At 47.5% G+C, this 12,456-nt stretch overlaps 1 non-coding gene and 2 pseudogenes across 1 annotated transcript; 1 reads left to right on the top strand and 2 right to left on the bottom strand.

The window, feature by feature from the left end:
* Nucleotides 1-2,126: 2,126 nt before the first annotated feature.
* On the bottom strand, nucleotides 2,127-11,971 carry LOC129550104 (large ribosomal subunit protein uL6-like; annotated as a pseudogene).
* On the top strand, nucleotides 11,315-11,388 carry TRNAI-AAU (transfer RNA isoleucine (anticodon AAU)). The gene has a single exon. It is a non-coding gene; the product is annotated as a tRNA-Ile (tRNA).
* On the bottom strand, nucleotides 11,798-11,893 carry LOC148774470 (U6 spliceosomal RNA; annotated as a pseudogene).
* Nucleotides 11,972-12,456: the final 485 nt, after the last annotated feature.

The raw sequence follows: 12,456 nt of genomic DNA, 5'->3' as shown, positions 1-12,456 counted from the left end.
AGAGCGTTGGGATCCGGCCGCCATGTTGTATCCCTGTCACCCTAGCAACCGTCAGGTCCCGAATACCCAGAGGCCGGAGTCCGCGCGTGCTCAAAACGACCTATCGGCGCCCTCCGGTCCTACGGGTACGCGTGCGCAGTACGGCCCGCCTCCTCACTCTAGTTGCTAAGCAACTCTCCTTGCAGCTTTAAGCGGTTCCCGGCTTTTGAGTGTAGGCGACTTTCCCTGGGATCGCTCTCCCCAGCCGTTCTGAGAATTTAGTGATTTGGGACCTAATGCCTGGACGACAGTCTTGAGCTTTATCTGGGCTGCTGCTGCTGATGCTGCTGCTAAGTCTGGGACACACTAAATAATTGTCAACTGAAACCTTTTCTTTGCAGTCGCATGTTACAATTGAATATCCACTGACTGTAGATAATATAGTCCCATGATTGAAGATTCAAAAAGAACAAAAACAGAACAGAGGGGAAATCCTCCCTCCCACTGTTCTGTCCCCAGTTCCTCTCTGCATAAAGTAGGTAACTCGTGTTATAAGAGATCTTTTATTCTTTTTTCCCTCTTTCTTACACCAGTGGTAGTTTTGTACAGATGGTACAGATTCTGCTCTGTATTTTGCATTTTTCACTCGATACTTTAACTTGGATACTTTCCGCTGACAGTACCCAAAGAACTTCTTTATTTTATTTAATGGCTCTTCTAGTTCATGGTGATCTGTGTGCGTACTCAGTCGTGTCCAACTGTTTGCGACTCCATGGACTCCTCTGTAAGCCACCAGGCTCCTCTGTCCATGGGATTCTCCAGGCAAGAATACTGAAATGGGTTGCCATTTCTTCCTCTTGAGGACCTTCCTGACCCAGGCTCTAACTCTCATGTCCTTCGACTCCTCGATTGACAAGCGGATTCTTTTACCACTGAGCCACCTGGGAAGTCCCACCTCATGGTTGCACCATCTCTTATTTAACTGGTTCCCTGCTGGACATCTCGGTTGTTTCTGATAAGTTGATCTTTCAAACACTGCTGCAGTGACCAGCCCTGAACATGCGTCATGTTCCATACGTCCGTGTATACCCACAGGAGAAATTCTTAAAGTGGAGCTGCTGAGTCAGACGGCGGTTGTTGTCGTTCAGCCGCTAGGTAGTGTCCGACTCTGCAATCCCATGGACTGCAGCATGCCAAGCTTCCCTGTCCTTCACTGTCTCCTGGAGTTCGCTCAAATTCACGCCCCTTGAGTCGGGGATACTATCTAACCATCTCATCCTCTGCCTCCCTCTTCTTTTGCCTTCAGTCTTTCCCAGCATTAGGGGCTTTTCCAGTGAGTCACCTTTGCGAATCAGGAGGCCAAAGTATTGGCGCTTCAGCTCCAGCTTGTTTTTCCAATAAATATTCAGGGTTGATTTCCTTTAGGATTGATTGGTTTGATATCCTTGCAGTCCAAGGGACTCTCAGGAGTCTTCTCCAGCACCACAATTCAAAGGCATCAAAAGGTATCTACTTTGTTTTGCCTTGTTTTTTTACTTCTCTTTAAAAATTTGACTCAAAATTCACATAACATAGAATCAGTCATTTTAAAATGTGACATTCAGCACATCCAAGATGATGTGGAACCATCACCTTTATCTAGCTCCAAAACATTTTCATTGCCCCAGAAGGAAACTCCAAACCCATAAGTCAGTCTCAAAAACATGATACTAAGTGAAATAAGCCAAACACGAAAGACCACCTGTTGTATGATTCTGTTTACAGAGTAATTCCAGACTGGACAAATCCATAGAGACAGAATGTAGATACAGACTTCCAGGGACTGGGGGGATGAGAGTGACTGCTAATAGGTAAGGGATTTCTTTTTGTGGTGTTAACAGCATTCTGGAATTAGATAGTGGTGATGGTTGCACAACTTTTTAAGTCTAGTAAAAATCACTGAATTGTATGTATTAAATGGTTAGAATGTTCCATTATGTGAGTTTTATCAAGTGAATTGAAAAAAAAAAACCGGAGTGATTATTGCTGGTGTTGTTATCGCTTTTTTCCCAAATCAAAAGAGCTTTTATTGCATCTTTAAAATATCGCAAATGAGTCCAAAGAATCATCTGGCATCTTGTGGTTTCTATAGCCGGACCACCCAGAGCTTACTCATCAGCCTGCTAACCTGTTCCTTTTTCAGAAACGTAGATACCATCCCAAAATGTTCTGATATCCTTGTGGCTTGCTGAATCTGACACAAGTTCCGTGTGGTTTCCTTCAAGACTCAGCTCACCTTCCTGGACTTGAGGTACTGAATAAGCAATGTCTGGCCTCATCTGAACCCTGTGGATGTATCTTTCACCCCCGAAAATTTCAGATTTCAGCAAGAGAACCATTCTCCTGAATAGCAACATCGATGGGGAAGTGAGCCCACACAGACCTCATCGTGTAACAGAAGCCCAGCGCGACACTTTTGATCATGTTCTGTACACGACTACAGATCGTGCAAACAGTAACCAGTTCCTTTTTATTTCCCCACCATTTGTCAACTTGGAGCCTCTTCTTTTTCTTTCCAAGGAGACTGAATGCTACATTGATGTGATTGAAGTCCCTCCCCTGGGTGCTTCTAGGGCCCTTCACAGTAACTGTGAATCCCTTCAGAGGAAGCGCAGGGTCAGACATGACTTGGCCACTGAGCCCTACTACTACTAGTTCAGAGCAATGTTAACACTTTCTGGAATGCCGGCAGTCTGATTGCTGAGAATGGCCTACGTTCCCGCAGTTGATGAGGTGTGGATATTACTGTGGGTGGTCCTGTCCTTGTTGGCTCTGAAAAGCCACACCCAATCTCTCCAGATCGCTGGAATTTGATTTCTCTCTTATTTGTCCTTGTGGCCTTTCCCCTTAGGTGGGGACTTGTATTTAAGTCATGTTGATCTCTCTTTCTTTCTCACGCTGTCTTTTCATATTCCTTTCTTCTACCAAGGTAGGTTCCAAGCTTCTTAGCCCACTCACCTGTCTTTTGTCTCTTCTGCAGGCAGCAGGAGTTTCTGGGTATTCAGTGAATACCCGTTAAAAGGTGAACCGGTGAATGCATTTAGCATCATCATTTGGATTTTCTATTCACCTTCACTGTGGACAATAAGTAGTGAAATCCTGAAGAAGCCCGGGGGGGTCCTGATCCTGAGGAAGGGTCGCAGCAAGGCGTCCCCTGTAGGCAGACACAGCCTTGGTGCGCCTCCCCAGGTGAGCAAGGGCTATTGGGCTTCAGCCTGCACCCTGGTCCGCAACCTGCACTTCAAACTTGAAGGCCTTGGGAGAGGGGAGCGGAAGGGCCTTCAGCGTGGAAGATCAAAGGAAATACATAGGGACCTTAACAGGAAAGCAGAAAGGGAATTGTGTGAGATTTTGCCTAGAGCGGAAATTCTCAATCTTTAACCTGCACTGAAGTCACCTGCCTTCAGGTGATCCTGGACTCTGCAGGGCCCCAACCACAGACTTCCTGAGTTTGTCATTCTGGGATGGGATTTGAAAATTCACATCTTGGGCCTTCCCTGGTGGTCCAGTGGCTAAAACTCCACACTCCCAAGGGAGGAGGCCCAGATTCCATCCCTGGTCAGAGAACTTGATCCCACAAGACTCAACTTTAAGACTCAGTGCGGCCAAATAAATATGATAAATATTAAAAAGAAAGAAAATTTGCATCGCTAACAAAATCCCAGGTGATACCACTGTTGCACTTACGACCATATTTTAAGACCCACTAGCCCATTCGTTCTTTAATTCTAAGAAGACTAGGAAATGCTACTTCAGAATAGCCTGGGAAGGTCTTTCTGTAGAGTTTATAGACAGCAGGGTCAGCCTTTTCGGGTTTCAGCTCTGTGGCCTAGGTACCTGCTTCCTTAGACCACTCTTGCACTAAATGACAAAAGAAGAATGGACAGATGACAAATAAAAGGCTGTGAGGGGAGGGAGAGCCCGGCCCCACCCTGAGCCCCTTGCCTGCTCAGCACATACAGCCACCAGGCATATGTCACATGCTCGAAAGATGCTTGTGAGTGAAACCAGCCTGCATCCTTGGAGCTCTGCTTTTAAAGCTCTGCATGAATACCACCTAATTATAACCACTTGAGCCTTTTGACTCATTCCGAAACTGTTCCTCAGACAGTTCATCCTGTATCCCAATGTTGCTGCTGCTGCTGCTGAGTCACTTCAGTCGTGTCCGACTCTGTGTGACCCCTTAGACGGAAGCCCACCAGGCTCCCCCGTCCCTGGGATTCTCCAGGCAAGAACACTGGAGTGGGTTGCCATTTCCTTCTCCAATGTGTGAAAGTGAAAAGTGAAAGTGAAGTCGCTCAGTCGTGTCTGACCCTTAGCGATCCCACGGACTGCAGCCTACCAGGCTCCTCCATCCATGGGATTTTCTAGGCAAGAGTACTGGAGTGGCTTGCCATTGCCTTCTCCAGTATCCCAACGTTCCGTTCCGTTCAGTCGCTCAGTCGTGTCCGACTCTTTGCGACCCCGTGGACTGTAGCCTACCAGGCTTCTCCGTCCATGGGATTCTCCAGGCAAGAATACTGGAGTGGGTTACCATTTCCTTCTCCAGGGATTGAACCTGGGTCTCCCGCATTGGAGGCAGACGCTTTAACCTCTGAGCCACCAGGCTTTTCCCTAATTTCCAGTCTCAAGAGATTCAAGCTATGTTTAGCAGACAATCTGTTTCTGCTGAGCTTCTTAATTAATGTTCAAAGCAGGAAATGGGCAGAAGTTAGAAAAAATTAGGAAAGACAGAAATTTCACACAGGTTAACCTTGGTAAGGTGGATGAAACACAAATCTACCTATGGATATTAGAAATCAGATTGATTTTAGAAAATATTGGAGGTCTCTGGTAACCTGGTGGTTGGGACTCAGCGCTTTCGCTGTTGGGGCCTGGGTTCAACTCCTGGTGGGGCAACTGAGATCCTACAAGCCATGCGGCATGACCAAAATAATAATAATATAAAAATAAATAATAAATGCATCTCAGAGGAAGCTGATCAAGAGCAGGAATGTGAAATAAGAGCAAGAACATTAGCCATTCAAATGAACATGAAGAATGACAGTTAACCAAAGCAGTTATGAATGAGGTTGTGGTCAAGTGTGGATGCAAAACAAGCCAACAACAGGCTAAAGAGGAGTCCAAGCACTTTTCCAACAAAAAGGCACATGGGAACAACAGATTTTTAAATGTGAAATAACTTTTCTTAGAAGAGAATAGGAAAATTCTTAAAGTGGTAGGAGAGTGAGCCAAGTGAGTGACCCCAATCAGTGAGCCAAGTGGGTGACTCCAGCCAAGTTACAGGGCCAGTGTTTCCTCATTTCTGAGCAATGAGGATAAAAATACCCTCTGCAAAGAGTGAAGAGTGGATGCGATGTCTCTGTCTCTCGAGAGTATGCTGTTTGAGTTTTGCCCAGAGTCTGGAACCAGGCAGGACCCTGTAGGACTCCTGGGCACAGAAGCCTTTCCGTGTCCCCCTCTCAGTGTCTTGTTCATGGGAAATAGACTTCATTCAGCCTCCATGAGCTCCCCTGAGTCCCAGGGAGCAGGTTCACACAGTTGCCAACTAGGGAAGGGAGGAGGCGTGCAGACAGAGGAGCAGCAGGCAAGCCAAAGGGGACGGAGGAGCCAGCAGGTGCAAATGGACACATGCAGAATGAGTAAACAAGAAGCTTCCACTGGATAGCACGGGAAACTGTGTTCAATATCCTGTGATAAGCCATAATGGAAAGGAGTATGAAGCAGATTGTGTGTGTGTGTGTGTGTGTGTAACTGAGTCACTTTGCTGTACAGCAGTAAGTGCGACCATACTAAGTTGCTTCAGTCATGTCTGACTCTTTGTGACCCAGTGGACTATAGCCAGCCAGGTTCCTCTGTCCACGGGATTCTCCAAGCAAGAATACTGGAATGGGTTGCATGCCCTCCTCCAGGGAATCTTCCTGACCCAGGGATTGCACCCATGTCTCCTGCATCGGCAGGTGGATTCTTTACTGCTGAGCCACCAGGGAAGCCCATTCTTTTCTACTTCACCCAGAACTCTGTGTCCAAAATTTAATTTGGTGTCAGTGTATGGAGGCTGGATTCTGCATCAGGTCTAAAATAGGCCTGGCAGAGAGCAAATGTTTTATAAAGGTTGTTGACTAATCAAGAAACACCATCAGCTGTCACCTGTGCTGTCATTCTGTGATGAGGGGCAAGCCGATTTTCAATGACTGTTGAGCATCTAGAACAAACCTTGGGCTTCCCAGGTGACTCAGTGATAAAGAATATGCCTGCCAAGTGGCAGACACAGGTTTGATCCCCAGGTCAGGAAGATTGTCCTGGAGATGGAAATGGCAACCCACACCAGTATTCTTGTCTGGGGAAATCCCATGAATAGAGGAACCTGGTGGTCTACAGTTCGAGTCACACAGTTGGACATGACTTAGCAACTAAACAACAGTAACAACAAGGGTAAACCTTAATCCTTGATAGGGAGGAATTGAACAGGCAGACTGACAGGTTGTAGAAGTCATATGGCCTGTTTTTAGGGATCCAGAGAGGACAAGGTCTTTACCAAAATCACTCACTCACTGGTGGCCCCCTGGGCTCTGACCCGGGTCTTTGGCTTCCAGCTCCCTGTGCTTCTACAGCTGTCGTGTCTAAAAGAGACCTTTGTAAAAGCTCTCCAATGAATGCACGTACTCTCAAGAAGTACGTTTTACAAGTCCCTTGAATCAACCTATTTGTTGTAGCAAATTAGAAGCAACATCTGAAAAACCCTTCTGTTTGTCTATTTCTCTTTTGTATTGTCTAACAGCTTTGACATAGTACATATTGTACAATGAAGCATTTCACTTCTCTTTTTCCTTCCCTTCTTTCCTTTTGTTCCAGAATCGGCTGGCAAGAATTCAGCTTCAATGTTGAAACTGCTTTGCTCTCTCTTTGTCTCTGCACGCCAGGGCCCAGAGTCAAAATGAAAAATGTAAAAAGGGGACTTCCCTGGTGGTCCAGTAGTTAAGACTCCACTGCAGGATCATGGGTTCAACCCCCGGTTGGGGAACTAAGATCCCACAAACCTTCGGCATGGCCAAAACAGAAAAAAATTGCCAGGACAAAAGGACATGTTTCCAGAACGAAAAGGCCGTGAAATGCTCAGCACAGTGAATTTGACATTCATTTAACAAGCAGTTAATTGAATGTGTGCTGTGCCTGGCGCTGTTCTAGGAACACAGGGATCCAGAGTGTGAGGTTGGAGGGAGAGATGCGTGATGCTTCTGCAAGCTGGGGAGCATCCAAGAATGCCAGCAAACCGCCAGGAGCGTGGGAGTGGGCCCGGAACAGGCTCTTCCTCAGCACCTTCAGAGGGAACTAGCCTTGAAGACACTGTGACCCTGGACTTGTGGCCTCCAAAACTGTGAGGAAATAACTGTGTTGCTCTCATCACCTGGTTTATGGGATTTTATTATGGCACCTCTGGGAAACAAGTGGACTTCCCTGGTGGCTCAGATGGCAAAGAATCTGCCTGCAGTTCAGGAGACCTCAGTTCAATCCCTGAGTCGGAGAAGGGAATGGCAACCCACTCCAGTATTCTTGCCTGGGGAATCCCATGGACAGAGGAACCTGCCGGGCTACAGTCCATGGGGTCACAAAGAGTCAGACACGACTGAGTGACTGATACACACGCTGAGAGGAGACGAATACAGTGGTGCCTTTATTTTCATACCAAAAGTTCCAATTTATAAACACAATGACAAGTTGTATAAGTTGATTTTAAAGCAAACAACTAAAATCTGAGATAGTTGCCTGCAACAAAGCACCCCCTTGGATATTTAAAAACCCATGTAACTCTGCAGGTTTAATTCTGATCATGTATGTGTTTTCCTAACTCAAAGATTGAAAATTAGGACTTGTTTGTCCTGGAAGCCCTGTAAGATGGGATGAGAAATAGCCAGAGAAGTTCAGAGGGGTTTGGAGAAGAGCGCTGTGAAAAGCCCCAGCCTTCCACTAGCACCGGACTCCGAGGAGCCCAGGCACCCAAGTGCGCAGCTCCCTAGGTCGGTCTAGGGTGCCCCCTGCCGTCTATACTTAGTCACTGCGTCTCCCGACCTTGAATCCTGGATGCCTTGGCCGGGAACGCCTTGCCTGCTCAGGAAGCTGTCTGGAACAACCACGAAAGAGGGTGATGAGGCTGTGGCAGAAGGAAGCAGGGAAAGGAGCAGGTTAGGTGGGGTCTTTCAAGCGGCTGTTACTCCGGCCGTGGGATTGCCAGATACAGTACAGGATGCCCAGCTGAAACCGAATTTCAGATCAACAGCATACTGGTTTAGTCTGTATGTTTAGTCTCTTCTTCAGTCGTGTCCGACTCCTTGCGACCCCGTGGACTGTAGCCCGCCAGGTTCCTCTGTCCATGGGATCCTCCAGGTTAGAATACTAGACTGGGCTGCCACGCCCTCCTCCAGGAGATCTTCCCTACCCAGGGATGGAACTTGCTTTTCTTATGTCCCCTGCATTGGCCAGGTGGGTTCTTTACTGCAAGGGCCACCTGGGAAGCCCCTGGTTTAGTATAAGCATGCCCAGATAGTGCATAGGACAGACTTATGCTAAAGTATTTGCTAAATCTGGCAACCCTATCGGGGCTGGGCCAGAAAAGGACAGCTTGAACTCAGAGAAATAACTTTATCTGACTTTGTTTTAAAGTGTAAGATAATTTTGAAATTAGTTTGTTTATCCATCTTGTAACTGAGAACTCTTTGGGGCCTTCACAGGATAGACCCCCACCCCCATGTCCTCTGAGCTGGCTTCTCTTGGAAGCACCTAGATGATAGTATCTGATGCACACCTCCTGAGTTGTTTTACAGGTGATAACAACCACCACCAAATGGAAGAAATTAACTTCTTGATGACCATGAGCATGAAGCCCCAGACCTACTGGTGCTTAAGGATCGATAATGTTAACCCCGTGACACCATCCCTTACCACCATCACCCAATCAGAGAACTGTGTATGAGCTCATCACATACCCCGTGATGCCCCCTCCCTCACCTGGCCTTTAAAACTGCTTTGCTGAAACCCACTGGGGAGTTGGGGTATTCTGAGCACTGGCTCTGCTGGACTCCTTGCTTGGCTCCCTACAATAGATGTCGCCCTTTCCTTCACCGTAACCCAGGGGCAGTAGATGGGCTTTACAGTGAACAAACGACGGGACCTGAGTTTGGTTCAGTAACAACCTGACTTCTGTTTATTAATCCTGTATTATTCCAGACAGGGTGCTAGACTCTGGACGTTCACCTGTAAGCAAAATGGGCAGGATGCCTGCCTACAACTCATCGTAGGCTGCTCACTCTACCCCCGATCTATCCTTGTCCTTCAGAACACAGTCAAGCGTCCCAGTCTCCAGGAACTTGTCCAATCAACCCTCCACTAGCAGTACAGTTTAATACACTCAGCACGGCACCTAAGCCTGTCTAAGCACTCTAAAACCTGTCTTTGCCAAACCTGTCTATGCCTTAAGTAAGGCATAGTTTTTCCTCCTCCCTCCTTTTGGAAATGTCTGGGAACTGTTGTCATTTTTCCCTCTTTTGTTAACTAGCACATGAATAAATCATGAAATAGCTGTGGAATGGGCAATGTGACAGCCACTGCAAAGCCATAAGGTCTGTATGCAAAAAAAACGAGAAAAGTGCTGGGAAGACAAAACCCAGGGATGTCCATTCCCCCAGCCGTGTGTCCCCGGGGTCTCTTGGTCCCTGAGAGGCCCTGGCTGCCTGCGCTGATGCGGCACAGGTCTCAGCTCCGTGAAGACAAGATTAGGTCTGTTTTGCTCACAGCCGATTCCTGGGGCTTAGGGCACCGCCAGGCTGAATGAGCATGTTTTGACTGAGTGGCTGTTTGTCCACGCTTGGTTCTCCAGACTTTCTGGTGGTGAGGTGAACAACTTCACATCTTTTCATGATATTTATTTTTTAAATCTATTTAATTGGAGGATGATTACAATATTGTGATAGTCTCTGCCATACATCAACATGAGTCGGCCATCGATATATATATGTCCCCTCCCTCTGAGACCTCTCTCCCCATCCCACCCCTCTAGGTTGTCACAGAGCCGGGGCTTTGGGTTCCCTGTGCATCTTTTCAAGTCATTTATTTTATTTATATTTTGGCCACACCTGGAGGCTTATGAGATCTTACTTCCCCCACCAGGAATCCAACCTAGAGCCTTGGCAATGACGGCTCAGAGGTTTAACCACTGGGGAATTCCCTACTTCACATCTTTTCAATTAAATCTGTTCCCTTCAGATTAACTAGGCTTGGCTTCTGTTGCTTGCATCAGGGAAACTTGATGAGACATCTCCCATGGGAGCAGTATTTTTGGAGTGATCAGACCAGAGGCATAGACTAGGTGAAAAGCTGGAGCTCCTTTTCTGCACTTCTGGAGCACCTGTGCATCAGCGCAGGCGGCCAGGGCCTCTCAGGGACCAAGAGACCCCGGGGACACACGGCTGGGGGAATGGACGTCTTTGGGTTTTGTCTTCCCAGCACTTTTCTCCTTTTTCTTTCTTTTGCACACAGACCTTATGGCTTTGCAGTGGCTGTCACATTGCCCATTCCACAGCTATTTCATGATTTATTCATGTGCTAGTTAACAAAAGCAGGCAAAATGACAATTTCCAGACATTTCCAAAAGGAGGGAGGAAGAAAAACTATGCCTTACTTAAGAAACATTGAGGAACCACTTAAAATGACATTTTCAATCACTTAAAGATATACATGTAATAGAAAATTAAGTACAAAAAGCAACATAAAAATTAATTCTCTTTTTCACAAGGTTGCATATATTTAAAACAGCGTCCAGTGAAACAAGATTGGCAGGAAGGATGCCAAGACCCCAGTAGCTACTGTTTCTCGGGGCGGTGGGGAATTCGGAGGTTCTTTGGTCCTTTATTTGGTTTTCTGCATTTTCCAAACTTCATTTAGCAGTGCCCAATGCTCTTGATACACGAAGTTTCCACGCTGTGGGATTCGCAGTGATGAATAAAAATAGCACTGAGTTGGAGAATCCTACTCCCCAGTTAAGAAGTTTCAGGGGCAGCTTGCATTTGTCCAGTGAAAGCGTCCAATTCGCTCTAAGAAGTCTCCTCCCCTCTCCTTAAAGGCCCCAAGGCCTCAGTTGTTTTATCTGGCCCACGCGGGTGACTACGAGGACGGCTGCAGCGCGGGCGGGCGGGCGGGCGGGCGGCGGCTGGAAGTCTGCGCGGCGGACTGCGCCCGGCCGGCTCCAGGCGGCGCAGGCGTGGATATCTGGTAAGGGAGCCGGCGGCGCCTCCCCCCAGGTGGCCGGTTAGCTCAGTTGGTTAGAGCGTGGTGCTAATAACGCCAAGGTCGCGGGTTCGATCCCCGTACGGGCCACGAGAACCAACCTGTATTTTCTTTTTTCCAGCTTATGGGTTCGTTTCACAACTGTCTGGAAAAATAGGCGTCTTGAGTGCCGTGGGCCGCGTGCAAGCAGAAGGAATCGCGGAGTCACTCTGGACTTGGGTCCGAAGTCGGGGCGGGGTGCGGAGGGCGGGCAGGGTACCCCGAGCCCCCGCGCGCTGGGGGCCTGCTGCCCGCTTCGGGCCTACTTTAGGATGCTCTCCGATGTCACTGCGGGTTGCTCCCCAACGCAGAGCTTCTGAGAGCCCTCGAGGGGACCTCAGTTTTCAGTTTTCTGGAGTTTCTTAGAGTTGAAAATCCAGCCTTGGAATTCATTCATTCCACACGTTTTTTTTTTTTTCTTTTTTTTCAATTGTTGTTGTTGCGGTTCTTTTTTTTTTTTTTCTTTATGGAACGCTTCACGAATTTGCGTGTCATCTTTGCTCAGGGGCCCTATCTCTGTATCCTTCAGATTTTAGTGTATGTGCTGCCAAAGCGAAAGCCATTCCACTCGTGTTTATGGAGCGCCTACTGCATGCGTCCTAGTCCAGCTGGGGAACCGGAAGGAGACACGCATCGCGGCACGCGTGCAGACAAGGAGCGGCCCGATGACTGCCCAGTCTGCAGTGAGGAGTGAGGGTTAGAAAGCAAATAGGGTAGCAGGCCGGGGAGAAAGAGAACCAGGCATAGCTTTCAGGACGTGAGAAAAGCCATTTCAGGCCTAACTAATTCGTGTTCTAAGCCTGGCCACCATACTTGTCCTTGAACAGGTCGCAGTAATAATGAGACCTGTGTAGTTTAGTTAAAATGCATTTTAGTTTTAGACATTAAAGATGCTTGCTCCTTGGAAGAAAAGCTGTGACAAACCTAGACAGCATATTAAAAAGCAGAGACATCACTTTGCCGACAAAGTTCTGTCTAGTCAAGTCTATGGTTTATCCAGTGATCATACAGGGATGTGTGAGTTGGACCTTTATAGAAGGCTGAGCACCAAAGAATCAATGCTTTTGAATTGTGGTGCTAGGGAAGACTCTTGAGATTCCCTTGGACAGTGAGGAGGTC

This window comes from Moschus berezovskii, chromosome 21 (genome assembly GCF_049115385.1).
Source record: "Moschus berezovskii isolate FMDL1 chromosome 21, NW_MosBer_1.0, whole genome shotgun sequence".
NCBI classification, from domain to species: Eukaryota; Metazoa; Chordata; class Mammalia; order Artiodactyla; family Moschidae; genus Moschus; species Moschus berezovskii.
Note: the sequence above shows the minus strand (reverse complement) of the source record. Positions and strands in the feature narration are given on the sequence as shown.